This window comes from Lissotriton vulgaris, chromosome 12 (assembly GCF_964263255.1).
Source record: "Lissotriton vulgaris chromosome 12, aLisVul1.2, whole genome shotgun sequence".
In the NCBI taxonomy this organism is placed as follows: domain Eukaryota; kingdom Metazoa; phylum Chordata; class Amphibia; order Caudata; family Salamandridae; genus Lissotriton; species Lissotriton vulgaris.
This window is the reverse complement of record NC_141700.1, coordinates 485,692,311-485,706,046: the sequence shown is the minus strand read 5'-3', so window position 1 is coordinate 485,706,046 and position 13,736 is coordinate 485,692,311. Positions and strand designations below refer to the sequence as shown.

General features: G+C 46.9%; 1 protein-coding gene across 2 annotated transcripts in view; it reads right to left on the bottom strand.

The window, feature by feature from the left end:
* Positions 1-4,740, bottom strand: part of MLKL (mixed lineage kinase domain like pseudokinase) — a 703,954-nt gene extending 699,214 nt beyond the window's left edge. The window contains exon 1 of one of the 2 annotated variants that reach the window (XM_086945230.1): positions 4,660-4,740. The gene's annotated coding sequence lies outside the window, so the exon portion shown is untranslated. The remainder of the gene's footprint in view (positions 1-4,659) is intronic. The other variant, XM_086945229.1, reaches the window with a different exon arrangement.
* Positions 4,741-13,736: the final 8,996 nt, after the last annotated feature.

The window sequence follows — 13,736 nt, the reverse complement described above, 5'->3', positions numbered from 1 at the left end:
AGGAGATCATTTTTATAAGACATTTTTTTTAGGTTTCTCAATTTCCAAGAAACGAAACATGAACTGCTAACTTGTGTTTTTGAATGTTAAATATTTTTTTTAATATTTTTATAAATTGCATATATTTGGTCTGTGTGCCATTTTTTAGTGTTTCAATATTTGAAATGATGTTAATTGTATGTATGTATGTATCTTTTATGGTCTACGAACGAAATAAAGATTATTTGACTGACTGAAAAATCTGTGTTTAGCACAGTGTGCCACCCGACTTGTATTTTGCCGTTCCTGTCATTGCTGTCCAGATATATGATACAACAAGTGACATCATACCTACAAGTCAGGACTATTGGCTTTGTCAATGGTTGCTAGTTGCATAAGATAAATAAGCAGCAACTATGGCTTGTATAACCCACTGCCCTTCTTTGCATACTTCACTTCCTCCCCCACCTTCGACCCCCGCACCCCAACACTCTCCCCGGTCCCCCACTTCCTCCTGTCCTCCTTCGCCTAGTCCACTCTCTCCCGTAACTATTGAGCCACCCTTCACTCCATGCTCAGCACACCTCTCTCTGGAAACGAAACTTGATTCCCTCATTGCGTCCATTTCCCTGCCTGAAGCGTCCATTTCCCTCTTATGTGCTAAGAAATCCCCATCCCCGAACAACCTCCCGAGGAGTTCCTTGCTCCTTGCTTCCTTGCTCCCGCGCCCCAATAGAGCCACCCATAATCTATCCTCCACAGACACTACCAACCTATTGGCTACCTACAAGACCATCAATGTAATTTCCCCTACACTCGCCTCTCCTAACAACTCTACTCAATTTGCCATTCAGGCCATCTCTTCCGTCAGAACTTACTAGCCTCCCCTCAAGGGGCACCCTCATTCAAGAATCTAATCCCTATCCCCCCCATCAGTCCAGACACTCACATCACCAAAACAGTTGCGTCAGTTCTACACTGTATGCTCCATAACTGCTGATCTGCAACCTAACAAAAACTGGAAATCTCCGACACCATCACTTACCACAACCTCGACATGCTCTTCCTCACTGAGACCTGGTTTAATGACTCCTCTCTTACTTCATTTGATCTTTTGTTACCTACTGACTACTCTATTCTCAGAAACGACAGGCCAGGTCAGATCGGGGTAGGTGTTGCGATTATCTTCAGAAACACCCTCCAAATCAAAGCCTCTCCCTACCCTCTTTCGCACCTTTGAATGCCTCTCCCTAGAATTCCAAGTTCATCATGGCACACCCTTCAGGTTCCATACCATCTACCACCCGCCTGGAAATTGCTCTTCCTTCATGGAGGAATTCATTGACTTCATTAATGACCAATATTCACAGAGCGACAAGCAGATCTTCCCAGGTGATTTCAATCTCCACTGGGGCTCTTTGGAAGACTCGGTTGCCAACAAGCTTGCAACCTTTCTTTCCGCTAACGATCTTGCACAACACTGCTCGGAAATTACACATGCCAAGGGGTAAATTCTGGACCTTGTGATTTCCAAATCAGACCAGATTACCACTGCTTCACCCATCCTTGTGGACTGGTCTGAACCTTTCCTCATTCCCTTCTGTTTTCACCTCTCTCACATTTTAACTCTCGGCCAACCCAAAAGAGCCTCTACGTGGTTCTGCAACACAAAACACATTGATCTTGAGACTATGTGATTCTGCTATGCAGTCTCTTCCTAGTCTAGACCCCAATACGGATGTCAACGATCTCACTCCCCTTTGCCTCTCAATCCTCGCAGTCGAAATCGACAAGGTTGCTCCACTCTAAAGCAAAAGGAAAAGACCCACCCCATCAGCTCCTTGGTTCAACAAAGCTCTCTATGACGAAAGGAAAAACCTCAGAATCTTAGAGAAGCACTGGAGACATTCTCCATCCCCCCCAACCTTTCTCTTTTACATTCAGCAAGATCCATATACCACAAACACATATTCCAGGAAAAAACATCACACTTCAGATCCCTCCTCGATTCAGCTAAAAACAGACCCAAAAAACTTTTCGACCTCATCAAAAACCCAAATTGTTCTCCCCAAACCATCACGCCTGAGGATGCATCAAAGAAAGCAACTGAGTTTGCTATATTCTTCGACCAAAAGGTAAATTCTCTGGTGGAACAGGTCACCCACCCCACCCCCATCGAGGAGCAAAAATCCTTAGTCACTTGGCAGAACTTTGCCACCATCTCAGATGTTGATCTCCTCAAATGCATCCGCGAAACCAAACCCTCCAACCATTCCTCTGACCCCATTCCCAGTGGCATCGCCATTGATTTCTATACTAACACTCTCTCCTACTGGACCAGGCTAGTCAATCTCTTCCTCAGTCAAGGATCCCTCCCAAGTGTCATCAAAACAGGACAGGTTACCCCCTTCTAAAAAAAACCTCTGCAGATGAATATGAACTCAATAACTTCCGCCCCATCACCAATCTCCCTTTTCTTTCAAAGATCACAGAAAAATGTGTTGCAAAACAACTGTCCCAACACATTATGGATAATAATCTCCTCAACATGTTCCAGTCGGGCTTTATTTAAAACTGCAGCTCTGAAACAACCCTGCTGCAAGTGATCGCTGATGCGCTGCATATTCTCGATTCAGGGGAATCGTGCCTTCTGATTCTTCTTGACCTCTCTGCAGCTTTTGACACTGTTAATCACACCACCCTCCTTAACATTCTTCAACAGAGAATGGGCGTGGAAGGCACAGTACTCAAATGGTTTGCCTCTTTCCTCACAGACAGCTCCCAAATGATCAAGATTGCAAATAGTCTCTCGTCTCCAATGGTGGTTGGTCAAGGCGTCCCACAAGGTTCTCTCCTTGCTCCCACTCTGTTCAATCTCTATCTGGAACCATTAGGGAACCTTCCAAGCAAATCTGGAATCCTCTACCATCTCTACGCGGATGACACCCACATCTACCTCCAGGTGTCTTCCCCTCATGATCTCTCACTACTCAGCTCTACTCTCAACACTATTCACAACTGGATGCTAGTTCACCAACTCATTCTCAATCCCTCCAAAACTGAATTCCTCCTCATATCTAGCTCTCTCTCTACGCCTCCTGTTCATGCTTGGATGGATCAATCAAATCTACTCAACAGTAAACCCATCATTGTGGCCTGAGATAAATCCTTAGGTGTCATACTTGACAAAAGACTCAACATAATCTCACACATCAACTCCATGGCCAAGAGCACACGTTATCAACTGCGACTCTTATGAGGAATTTGTCGGTTCTTCCCGGAGAATGACCTAAAAACCTTGGTCCAATCGCTAGTTCTCTCTAGACTTGACTATTGTAATTCTCTTCAGACTGGCCTTCCCAAATCTCACCTCTCCCCCCTCAAATCCATCCTCCATTTAGCAGCTCGCTTAATTTCAGGGTCCAAACGAAGTGACCACATCACTCCTATCCTGTCTTCTCTCCGATGGCTTCCCATTGAGGCTAGAGCTATCTACAAAACAGCGTGCATCACCCACAAAGCTTTGCACTCTTCCCCCCCCTCGCTATATGGCGAATAAACTCAAACTGTCTGGTGGCTCAAGACCTTCTCGGAATGTGGAAATGTTACTTCTTGAACCCCCCCTCCTTCAAAAGAGAAAAACTGCTGGCACAATCGTTCTCAGGTAATGCGGTGAGAACCTGGAACTCGCTTCCTCCTTCGCTCCATGCCATCACCTCCATCCAGATCTTCAAAGCGGACCTCAAATCTCTTTTGTTCCAAAGACACTATCAGAACTAATTCCCTCCTTCTCAGACCCTGCCAGAAAGTTCATAAGTCTTTGTAAATGTGTCACATATGTTTATATTTTTGCTGTACATCCTGTGCTTGCTTTGTTTGAAATGGTTTTCCTTTTGCCTGCGTTGTTTTGATTCTATGGCCTGCTACTGTTCGCCAGGAAGTTCTTTAGTCATTGTAAAATTTGTCATATTTATTCTTACTTTAGCTTGCTATTTTTGTTTGTTCTATTCCTGCAACAGTTCTCTCATGTAACGTAACTGGTTCTATTGTACAGTGCTCTGACACCTTCGGGTTAAGTCCGCGCTTTATAAAAATGCATAAAATAAAATAAATACATAAATAAAGCTTCCACAGACCCGGTGAGACCCGGCCCACTTAGAGCCCTGTTGAGCCTTTTTCATTCTGCGAAGTGGTCAGGGCGTTCTCTGTCGAGCTCCAGGTTTGACGGTGCCCATCCTAGCTAATGAAAGGGATCGGACATGTACATTATGTCCAGCCTAACCTTTCCGGACAATGCTGCACTACATTAAAGGTGAATTCAGCTTGTACGTAAAGAATAATGCCTTTCGGAAGTCAAAAACGAATACAAAATCCTCTTGAGCAGATAGATACAACTGATGATGCGTTCCCAGCTAGCATGACGTCAACGCTACAGACTCCCTTCGCCCGGGTGCCTTCTCCCATACCCCGTGCCTGGAAGCCGAGCGCCTCGGTCCCACTCCTTCGGCGAGAGTCTCTGGATCTGGAGTTCTCTACGGCAAACTTAGTTTCGTTTTTGACCAGGCTCAGGCGCTCCGCGGTCTCGCGCTTTAGAGTTAGTTACTTTTTAATATATTTGAAATGCTGCCGCCTTCCCCCAGCTATATTCATTATAGTCTCATCAAAGATGCGGGCGGTTACCTGTGAAATCCGAATTTTCCTTGCCTTTGGGCAGGGTGCTGCTTGCTCTTTCCGGTCCCTCTGTGAAGTATTCCCAGAACTTGTCTCAACCCCGCCTCCACCCCGCAGCCCCCGGCTCCTTCCTGCTCTCACGTGAATACATTGAGCAATACGAGCTTGGTTCCTACTTTCGATTGCATCTGTCTTCCATAACTGCCCTCCGCGCGCGCAGAGGGAGGGGTTTGGCTTTTTCACGAACCCAATTTTCACCCTTTCAGTGCTGGATGGTGTGGACTCAGTCTCCAGGTCATTACGTGGGACGAACACAGTGGGTAGGGGGAGTATGGGTGTTTCTGTAAAGGTGCGTGTAATATTGTAATATGGGCGTGACTTACGCACGTACATTTCATTTGCGTGACTCCCATAGTGTGCCACGTGGCTAGTATTTTGGTTCCTTATTTCCATTATTGCATCCACATATATAGCACAACACCTGAGACACACCCTAAAACAGCCAGGCCTATTGGCTTTGTCATTGATTGTGAGCTGTTTGAGATAACTGAGTAAACAACATTGGCTTTGTTGTAAATAATTCATATAGGAAATGTATAATTTCTGAAATTGGGAGACTTCGAATTAAACATCACTGACTGAGGTCTGTAAGGGACAGTGTAATCCAGAGTGTGTCATTCACTACTTTTAAATTCACTCTGTGCTTCACATGTATGCCCATATTCTCTCCTCAATTTAATCAATATGCATATCTTACACCTCATCTCTTTCCTCTTCAGCACCTCCTTTTCACTCTCCTCTGAACGCACCTTCTTGCATCGCTTTCCCTTTACCACTCCCCAAACACACAACGCACCCAGTCACTTTAAACATGTTGTGTGTTCTTTTCCTTTTGTCTTGTCCTTATTTTGACCAGTGGCGGCTCCTCCGCTAAGGTGGAGGAGCGTTGCCCACTGCACAAAAAGTAAAAATAAAATGACAATAACGAATCGGTATTGTCATTTTATTTTTCTTATTGAGTCAGTGGCCTGTGTGTTGTGAGGGGCGGGGAGGGGCTGGGCAGCGCAGGGGGAGGAGTGGTTTGCACTCCCAAAGTGCACGTGAACTGTGTGGCTGGCCCTATTGAACCGACTAAACTGTTCAAGCGCACTTTGCATGTTCTTACCCAGCTGCTTTACACAGCCTGGTCAGGAACATGCACAGGCTTACTGTTCGAGTCTGAGCGCTGATCCACAGCGCTCAGACCAATCACAATGCTGCATTGCAGCGTTGTGGTTGGCTCAGGGGAGCCTATGTACCGGGTGCTTCCTGCTCCCTGCCACACTGCAGAGGAAGACGAAAGAGGATGCAGGGGAGGCGGTGCCCGGCCGCTATAAGGTACTTTTTTTAATTGTCAATTAGTCCCCCACCTCACCACTCCCCGTCCAGTAGCAGCTGCTACTGATTTTGACAATCTTGTACCTCCTTTGGACTCGTTTGCAAAAAATCACAATTTTAACTGGAGTACGTGACCATTGCTGTGTGCGCTCTGCAGAGAGGCCAAGGATTGGATGGCCATGTGTTATGAATCCTTTTTTGATCTAACGACAGGCTATCAACAAAGCCAGCACAACCATCGCGCCCCACCTCTGGAAAACTATCAATAGCTCCTTCGAGACAGCAACCTTCCCAGAAAGCTGGAACCACGCCGAGATCAATGCCCTTCTGAAGAAACCCAAGGCGGACCTCAAGAACTTCCGGCCCATCTCCCTGCTCCCGTTCCCAGCGAAAGTGACAGAGAAGATAGTCAACAAACAGCTAACCTGCTACCTCGAAGACAACAACATCCTGGACCCTTCCCAATCTGGTTTTCGCAGCAACCACAGCACCGAGACCGTCCTCATCGCAGCCACTGACGACATCAGGATCCTAATGGACATAGGAGAAACAGCCGCCCTCATCCTCCTGGACCTGTCAGCAGCCTTTGACACAGTCTGCCACTGCACCCTATCAGCACGCCTCCATGACGCCGGAATTCAAGAGAAGGCCCTGGCCTGCACCACATCCTTCCTCTCCGGCAGAACCCAGAGCATCCGCCTTCCACCCTTTCGCTCAAAAACCACTGAGATCAATTGCGGCGTCCCACAGGGATCCTCCCTCAGCCCGACGCTGTTCAATATCTACATGGCACCGCTCGCCCACGTCGCACGTCAACATAACCTCAACATCATCTCCTACGCCGACGACACCCAGCTGATCATATCCCTCTCCGAAGATCCCCACACCGCCAAAGCCAACTTCCACAGAGGAATGAAGGCCGTAGCCGACTGGATGAGGACAGCAGACTGAAGCTGAATTCAGACAAGACGGAGGTCCTCATTCTCGGGCCCACCCCATCAGCCTGGGACGACTCTTGGTGGCCCACATCGCTTGGCACAGCCCCGGAACCCACAGACCACGCACGCAACCTGGGGGGTCATCCTCGACTCCACCCTCTCCATGACCAGGCAAGTCAACGCTGTCTCTGCATCCTGCTTCAACACCCTCCGAATGCTCCGCAGGATCTTCAAGTGGATCCCTCCCAACATGAGAAAAACCGTCACCCAGACTCGACTACGGGAACGCCCTCTACTCAGGAACAACAACCAAGCTCCTGAGACGACTACAACAAATCCAGAACGCCTCGGCACGTCTGATCCTTGACGTTCCCCGACGCAGCCACATCACACCCCACCTGAGAGGCCTACACTGGCTCCCCGTCAACAAGAGGATCACCTTCAAACTCCTCATCCACGCACACAAAGCACTGCACAACACCGGACCCACATACCTCAACAACCGTCTCAGCTTCCACATCCCCACCCGAAGCCTCTGCTCAGCCAACCTCGCCCTCGCCACAGTTCCTCGTATCCGAAAAACCACCGCCGGCGGCAGATCCTTCTCCTACCTCGCCGCCAAGACCTGGAACGCCCCCTACCAGCATACGACAGACTCGGGACCTGCTGGCCTTCAGAAGACTTCTCAAGACCTGGCTCTTCGATCAGTAGCTCCCCCCATAGCGCCTTGAGACCCACACAGCTTTGTAGAGCGCTTTAGAAATGCAATGATTGATTGATTGATATGAGGAATTTGCACAGCCTTCAGCCTCATCCAGAGGTCTCAATCGTCACCCGTTATCATCACTTGCAGGTGACTCAGTTCAAATATGCACTATAAAAAAATAAAATGCTGCACAAAAAAACACCACATCCTGGAAATAGCTAACACTCTTGGGAACACACGATTAAGTATAAAGCATGTGACATATAATCCCGAAGTAAATCGCTGACATGAATTTCCTTAGCATTTTTCAATTAATTGTTCAGAATTTAATCAGTGTTTTACTAGTAAAGTTAAGGATATGAATACAGGGTCCGATAGGGACGTCTTTCAGTGTCTGTGTTTAATTACTACCTGGTCTGAGACCCAGAGAGACCCATCCTTGTTAAAAGCCTTGTATGCCACTCTAATAAGGGCCATTTTTGGAGTACAATTTAAACTGCTTTTGGCATGCTAGCTTCCCAAGAACTGTTGGCGCAAAACCATACAACAACAGTGTGGAGCACAACAGCTTATCCACACAGTGGAAGGCACACGTGTTGCACACTCACACACCAGTACAGAAAAATCACGCATTCCAAGTGCGGGTAATAACAAATATTTAGAGATTCCATGAATTCGAGGTCAAGATGTGGCAGCAGAAAGGTAGTGGACATAAGAAAAGCAGATGCTGACAATCAGATTTTTAAGCTTGTTGAAAAAAGTGTGGGGGTGGGGGTCTTTAAAAGGAGCATGGACTATGTAATCAAGGGCACAGCTTAAACACAAACTAGTTTTCTGTGATTCCCATAATGTGCCACCTGACCAGAATGTTGGGTATTTTTTAAGCTTTCTGTTATTGGATTCCTATTTATAACCTAACAACTGGCATACACTTAAAACACAGTCAGGGCTATTGGATTTGTCAATGGTTGTGAGCTGTTCAAGATAAATGAATACCAACAATGTTTTTAGTAAATAGTATTACAATCTTTTAATTCTCACATTTCGAGACTGTGAATGAAACATTACCGAGGCCTTTGGAAGGGGTAGTGTTCTTCAGAATCCCATTATGTTTGCTCTATGCTAGTGTGCCATTTTCTCACGACCTCTCGTCAGCCTGCTTATCTTACACCTCATCTCTTTCATCCTCAGATCCCTCCTTTCGTTCTCTCCTCCTGATCGCAACCCCTTCCACCTCTTTCCTTTACTACTCCCCAAACACACAAAGCATTCCTCATTTGGAAGTACTGCATTTTCTTTTACGTCACCTTGTTAGTATTTTGACATCTGTATGCCTTCTTCAGTCACATTTGCACAGAATCACAATTGATACTGGAATATCTACCATTGCTGTGTGCGCTAGGCAGAGAGGCCAAGAATTGGGTGACCATGTATTCTGAACTCCATTTTGACTCACTGACAGGTGCTGTGAGAGACTTGCGCTGCCTTCTACCTTAATTCCAGAGCTTTCAATCGTGGCGCAACACCTGGTGGTGTCTCAGTTTAAAGAATGCACTATACAAGAGTAGTATGCTACACAAAAGGAAAAAAAAGGACCACAACATCCTTGAAATAGTTAACACTCTTTCTGAATGCAAGATTAAGTAAAAAGTGAAATATACACAGGAACTAAATTGCTGACACGGATTACCTTAGCATTTTTACAGTCATTTTACAGAAATTGATCAGTTTTCTTGCAAGTAATGATAGGGACATTAATATAAGGCCTAATAGGCACCAGTTTTAATGTCCGTTTTTAATTACTACCAAATCTAAGCCCCAGAGGGATCCACCCCCATTAATGCCTTGCTTACAGTAAACGTTTCCATTTTTTTTACACTCTGATTCAAACAAGTCTGCAACAAGGACAATAGTGACCAGTAAATCTGTCCAGACCTACTTAAAGGGGTGTAGGAACCGTGGGGTACAAGTGAGATTGATCCTCCCAAGATTATGGAGTGGAAATACCAGATTTAACAGTGACAGACACAGACATAACATGTCTCTCTCAGAAGCCATGCTGCACATCACCTAAGAGTCAACCTCAGCGTCTTCCTGGAAAGTTTCAGGATGACTATCAAGGGGGGGCAAAGCAAAAGGGGAGGGTCCCAAAACGTGTTTTCCGCATGCAATTTTCCATAGGAACTTTAGGTGATTAGAAAAAATATTGAGTTTAAAATATCGGCAGACATAAAAATCAGAAATTCAATATTGTGACACATAAATATCATTGCGTATAACAAGAGGGAGAGAGAGGACTAGGTAGCTAGTCCGAGTCCCCTAGGGTTTATATGTGATTAAACAAAAAGGACTAGCTTAAGTTGACCAAAGTGTTACAGTACTCAAATTAGTTCTGTCACGGGCACCTTGTTGGTGTATTCATGAAGCCCTCACCCACCAACCTAGTTGGTGGCATGCTTCATCATCGGGCCCACCCAGTGACACCTAGTATGTCCCGGGTGTGCTACGACGCCTGATTACAGCGGAGCTGGTATATTGCCGAGAGTGCAGTGAGGTTGGGTGAGTTGTGATTTAAAACGGCTTGGTGGTGGTCCCAGTACCCAAGGGTAAATTAAATTTTAATAACTGGGCCGTCACCAGCGGTTAAAAGTAAGGCTACAGGACGCGTAAGGGTGGCGAGTTACTGCCCCCTGCGTCCTTCAGATGGTCGACATGTTTCAGCCAGTGCCTTAGAGTATTCTGTCTTTCCTCAGGACCGATTTTTAAAAAGGTGTGGTGAAATAAAACAGACTAGTGTTGTGGTACAGACTATGTGATACACACACTAAGGCGTTTTTCTATATGTGAGAGGGGGATTCCCTTCTCATGCATACGCTTTGGGTTATTAGTCAAGGCTTCCTGGAGGGAAGCGGTAAGGGGATGCCCAGTCTTTCTGGTCAGATCCTGCCTTGTACCTGTTGTCCCGCCGTCGTCCTCCGGTAGGGCACTGGCTGAAACATGTCGACCATCTGAAGGACGCAGGGGGCAGTAACTCGCCACCCTTACGCGTCCTGTGGCCTTACTTTTAACCGCTGGTGACGGCCCAGTTATTAAAATTTAATTTACCCTCGGGTACTGGGACCACCACCAAGCCGTTTTAAATCACAACTCACCCAACCTCACTGCACTCTCGGCAATATACCAGCTCCGCTGTAATCAGGCGTCGTAGCACACCCGGGACATACTAGGTGTCACTGGGTGGGCCCGATGATGAAGCATGCCACCAACTAGGTTGGTGGGTGAGGGCTTCATGAATACACCAACAAGGTGCCCGTGACAGAACTAATTTGAGTACTGTAACACTTTGGTCAACTTAAGCTAGTCCTTTTTGTTTAATCACATAAATATAATATACATTAAGCTCCAAGCACTTTAAAATCAAGTCCAATTTCTTATTGTACATTGATTTCCAGTGTCTTTTATTCAGACATTATGCTTCATATTCCATATGACAGTATGTACAAAATTCATAGCCAAACATAACAACTTCATGCCACAGCTTCATGCCAAAAAGTGTTTAGTCCATTTTGTATAACAGGACTTCATCAGGGATGAAACAAACGTAATAATGGCATCAGGAATGAAAGGAGTTGGGTTAGGCCCATACACCCTCCTAGTGTTCTGCAGTTCAAAGGATAAGAAGGTGCATGTAGGAGAGTAGGATCTGCTTACTATGGTTACCCCCGCTTTTTGCTGGTGTTTCACTGTTTTTCGACATTAGTCTGGCTGGGGCCCTGCTAACCAGGACCCCAGCCTAGCTGCTTCCTCTCTAAATTGATTGCATGTACATTAGGTACACTCCAGATTGGTTACTGGGTTACCCTTGTGAGTCACCAGTATATGGTACCTTCGGTACTAAGGGCATAGGTACCCCAGAGGCCTACCAGGAGCCAAAGCATGTATTATGCCACCCCTGGGAAGCCTTCCAAAATGGTACCTCAGGTCTGCCACTTCAGCCTCAGTAAGGTGGTGCATGCACCCCTTACTAAGATATAGGCTACCTATATCTACCTTAAATAACAGACACATATAAACCTACAAGTCACTCCTATGGCATGCCTTGACAATCCAGAAGGCAGAGTGCTTGTTTTTGTGTGAGAGGGTGCCCAAGCATGAGCTGAAACCCTCTGCAGCTTTTGGAATCACTTCTCTGTAGCTGTTCCGTGATACAGCCATACAATGTACTCTTAAGTGCATTATTACATTGCGGTAAATGCTAACTTTGGAATGGCTGCATCAAAACATGTTGTGTTTGGTGTCAAACACTTTGGAACACTACCCCTCCACCGCCATTCCTGGTGGCAGGGGTAGAATTCCACCCTTCTAGAGGGAGAAGACATGTACACACTTACTTAATTGGTAATAGTTTAAAAGAGCCCTGGCATCACAAAATGGATGCCACAGACACGGGTCTGACCTCCAGCTGCTGGACGAAACTCCGGCAGGGGAGGCCTGGACAATAGGTTTCCTGTCACAGGGAGGTGTAACCACCTCTCAGACAGGCTTTAGTGTATTGGGGCTGGGTGGGTGCATTCATAGAATTCTTTCCAGACAGTGCTGAGGGCACACTTGGTGTCTCTGTGGATACCCCAGTTCAAACTGGTTGCAGGGGCACTCAGCCCATGCTATGGTGCGGAACTGGACAAAGGGAAAGGGGTGTAACCAACCCCACCCTGAGTCCTCCCATAGGTGGGACCCTAGAGTAAGTCCAATCCCTAAACTTAGTATAAGTATAGCAACCCAGTCCTTAGGACTTTAGATTACCCTGGACGAAACTCTGCAACATATATCCGGGCACTTTGACATTCTATTTCGACTAGGAAACAGAAGAATCTCCCTTGGGGTCAAGAAGTGACTCCCCCGTTCAAACAGGCACCAACGAAGCATATTGCCAGTCTGCATTTCCAAGGCTCCTGCCGGAACCTGAAAGTTTTGCAACACAGGACATGGATTTCCAGACATCTTCGAGGCCGACACAAGATCACAGCAAAGCTGAGACCTGTAGCCATTACGAGAGACATGGGACCGGAACTCCTGGACACTGTGCACTTTTGCTAGTGCATTTACTTCCCAAGCTTTCCCCGAAGTTGTGCATTGGGCTATTTGTAGTCTAAGCCCTGAGCACCATCTGCACCGAAGATTGTGGGCTTACACTCCACAAGTGTTCCCTGGGTCCGCTTCTAGCATTTCTGCTCGAGGCCCCTTCGCGATCCCTTGTCCGTCGACTGGTGGGTCCCCATGAAGGTAACTCTTCTGTTTCTTGGGGTTTTCTGGTTGCTCCAGATGTGCCCAGACTCCCCTCCAGCGGGTGAGTCCCTCAGACCTTGCTGGTCTGCACCAAAGCCAATCTTTGCTTTCTGAGAGGGTTGCTGTTGCCAAGGCTTGTTGGGTCCAATCCAGATACCGACGCTGCAGCACTCGACATCCTTCGTGGGACAGCTCGAATCCAGCTCCTGATTGTCGTCGACGCCTCCTGGTCCTCGTGGCTGAAGAGTCAAACTTCACCTTCTTCACCTGAAATCACCAGACACTGGTTGGCATTGTCTCCTTGCCTTCCTGGTCACTGGCTCGTGACCCAGACTCTGTCCCCTCTGCTTTCAGGTTCCTCAGATCTTCGATCCACCCTTGGATCCATCCATACACTTTCCACTTGGTCACCTGCAGCACTTCTTCGCAGCTCGCCATAGGAAATGACGACGAAACCCGACATGAAAAGACACCTATGCACCCGGCTTCCCTGGGTGAGGTAACATGAGTACTCCGGTGCTCCCGTGGGTCTTGACTCTCTAACTGTCTAGTTCTGAAGGGGTTTGTTCCTAGTCCACTCCTAAGTGTCCCTAATCTGTAATTTTTCAACCGCGTCTTTCCCCTTAGAAGTTAATGGTGATTCGCAGCTGTGTTTAGACACTGCACGTGTACCCTGTGGGTCCCCTGTGTCACTACCTTGGGTGGTTCCTGGTGGCCCCAGCGGGTCAAAATGCTCTAGGCCTTGTATCTATGTCAGTCGTGGTTCTTATATCACTTTC